Below are 2,841 nucleotides of genomic sequence, written 5' to 3' on the forward strand. Positions count from 1 at the left end.
AAAAAAAAAGGCTGTGAGCCCATCCCTGCTGCAGATCTGAGGCAGGAAGCAGCAACAGCTTAATGTGAAAGTCCCTATGGTTCTTTGCTGGGCATGAGGATTACAGCAGAATAGATGGCCGTGGGCAGGTGATGCTGCAGAGCTGTGGCAAAGGAGGGTTGAAGGAGAAATCAAGCTCACACACAGTTTTAAGAGCTCAGCCTTCCCTTCTAGAGAGACTACCAATGGAGTAGTAGGAACGAGGGCAGGAAACAATCACCAAACCTCAGACGAGGGAGCCCGTAACTTAAAGAGATTTGCTATATGCCACACTCAGCAAGATGGACCTCAAGTGGGTGGGGACAGAGTACTTGGGAGATGGTCAGTCAAATAGTGCCCAGATGGTCTCCTCCAACCACAAGATAGGGAAGACCAGCTAAGATTCCTCAACATAGAAATACAGAGAAGAGGTAAGCTCCAAGTGAGACAAAGGAGAAAATATACTGGCGTGGGAGACTTGGCTGAGGAAATCCAGCGGTGCTGGCCTATAGCTCTCAAGAGCCTCAGAGAGAGTCAGCTGATATGACTCGGCTCTGAAGGACACCATGATAAGACACGCATGCTGGAAGAAGAGAGGGCAAGTGACATCACAGAGCACAGAGCAGATGGATGGAAGGGGGTAAAGATTCAGACATGAGTGCCAACCCCAGGCCCACTGTTGTTCTCCTTGTGGTTGTAATGGAATAAAAGCAGAACCCCCTCCCCCCACCAAATGAAGAGCCCATAGCAATAAATAAATGGACAGCAGATAAATGTAACTAAAGGTTGAGGTTTTAAGCTGACTTAGATAGATAGAATGATGGTGTTTATTGTGTGTTGGGAGAGGGAAATGCTACAAAAATCTGCATTCTAGAAAATGTCACAATGACATTGTGAAAAGAGAAGCTGTTGTGCCCAACAGCATCACCATAGTGTCTCTAAGATGAGAGACATGCATAGGAGGAGAACGCTAAAGATGGGGGCTCCATAGACACCAGACCCCACCCAGAAAACACTGACAAAAGAAAAATAGTGCCCTTCTCCAGACACGTGGGCAAAAAGGTTTGGGGAAAGTCCCTGTGCCTCAAGGGGAATCATCCCAGACGAAGCCCCTCACCTATTTCCTCAGTCCAGTACCCAACTGTGACCATAGCCTGTTCATCCCTTCCTGGACCAAGAAAAGTATACAGTGGGCCAACTCCATGACAATGATTAGTTGCATGGTTCATGGTCAAGATCACTGGTAACTATTGCAGAGGACCCGAGATCAGTTCCCAGCACCAGTATGAGAGCTCATAACCACTGAACTCCTGTTCTCTGGGACCTGATGCCATCTTCTGGCCTTTGTGAATTCCAATGTACACATGTGGTACTTAGAAATTCAACAAATACACACCACACATGCACAAGCACACGTGCGTGTGCATGCACACATACACACACACACAAATACATAGATATTGTAAAATATTTTTAATCATATAAGCTTAATACAAAATTCATATTTGATAAAAATAGAGAACTTCCATGAGTAAACAAGAACACAAACCATAGTAAAATAGAAAGTCAGGAGAGAGTAGAGCTCACAGAAAGAAACTGACTGTTAAACATGGGCAAAAATGAGAAAACAGGTTCTGCTTTGCTCATACTGGAAAAAAAATAGAGATGCCAGCACCATGGACCAAAGCTGTCAGATTAGCAAAGAGCAAACAATATCTAGCACTTAGCTTAGGCTGGGTGTGCAAAAACACACTCTCTATGCTGTTGGGCAGCGTACAGTGGAAGGCAGTATGCCAATAGTTACCAAGATTTTAAATGGCAGTGTCCTTTGACCTAGGAAGCCCCATGCTTAGGGATTTCTTCTACAGACACAAGATACAAGATGACACACATGCAAGGCGCAAGGATATTCATCAGACCACTGCTTATAAAGGCAAAAGCTTAGAACCCAAAAACCTTGAGAGATGGCTTGAGTGAATGATAACAGGATTATGAAACTATAAAGCTTTAAAAAAAAAAATGAGGCAGGGGCTGGAGAGATAGCTCAGCAGATAAGAGCACCTGCTGCTCTTCCAGAGGGCTGGAGTTCAATTCCCAACACTCACATCAGGCGGCTTACAACTGCCTGTAACTCCAGCTCTGGGAGCTATGACTCTTTCTCTGGCCTCAAAGATATCTTCATAGATAGATAGATAGACAGACAGACAGACAGACAGACAGATAGATAGACAGGCAGGCAGGCAGGCAGGCAGATATCTACATAAATATACACATAATTTAAAAATGAAATATCTTTAAAAGGCAGATATTGGATGATCTTATATAGAGAAAAGTGAAGTGCAGACAAGTAGGAATAATGTACCATCATATATAAATAGTAAGCATGCACAAATGTGATTTTATATCTACATGCATATGGGATGTCTACAAAGATAGATAAGGTACTTGTAAAGCTAGCTGTCTAATGCAAGGGAAACTAGGGTCGAAGTGAAGGTGATGTAGAGGAACAAGCTGAGTTTCATTGTTCCAGTTCCTCTAAAACAAGTAAAATCATTCTGAAAGTCATTTTAAAATAAAGTCACTACTTGTCCTGAGACAAAATGATATAGTTTATGCAACAATGAAACATCCAATGAAGTCACAAGCTTCATTAGTAAGACTCTCTAAGCAGAAAAGAATTATTTTTTTTTTACCATCACCATCACCATTTATTAACCTCAGTACTTCTTTTTTTGTTTTGTTTTGTTTTGTTTTGTTTTGATATTTTCTTTATTTACATGTAACTTTCTCCATTCCCGGTTTCCCCTCCAAAAAACAAACAAA

The 2,841-nt window shown here is 42.2% G+C and overlaps 1 protein-coding gene across 5 annotated transcripts in view; it reads left to right on the forward strand.

The window, feature by feature from the left end:
- The window catches only part of Hydin (HYDIN axonemal central pair apparatus protein), a 421,354-nt gene that overhangs the window by 244,170 nt on the left and 174,343 nt on the right, over positions 1-2,841 (forward strand). The window lies entirely within an intron of this gene.

Source organism: Mastomys coucha, unplaced genomic scaffold, assembly GCF_008632895.1.
Source record: "Mastomys coucha isolate ucsf_1 unplaced genomic scaffold, UCSF_Mcou_1 pScaffold22, whole genome shotgun sequence".
In the NCBI taxonomy this organism is placed as follows: domain Eukaryota; kingdom Metazoa; phylum Chordata; class Mammalia; order Rodentia; family Muridae; genus Mastomys; species Mastomys coucha.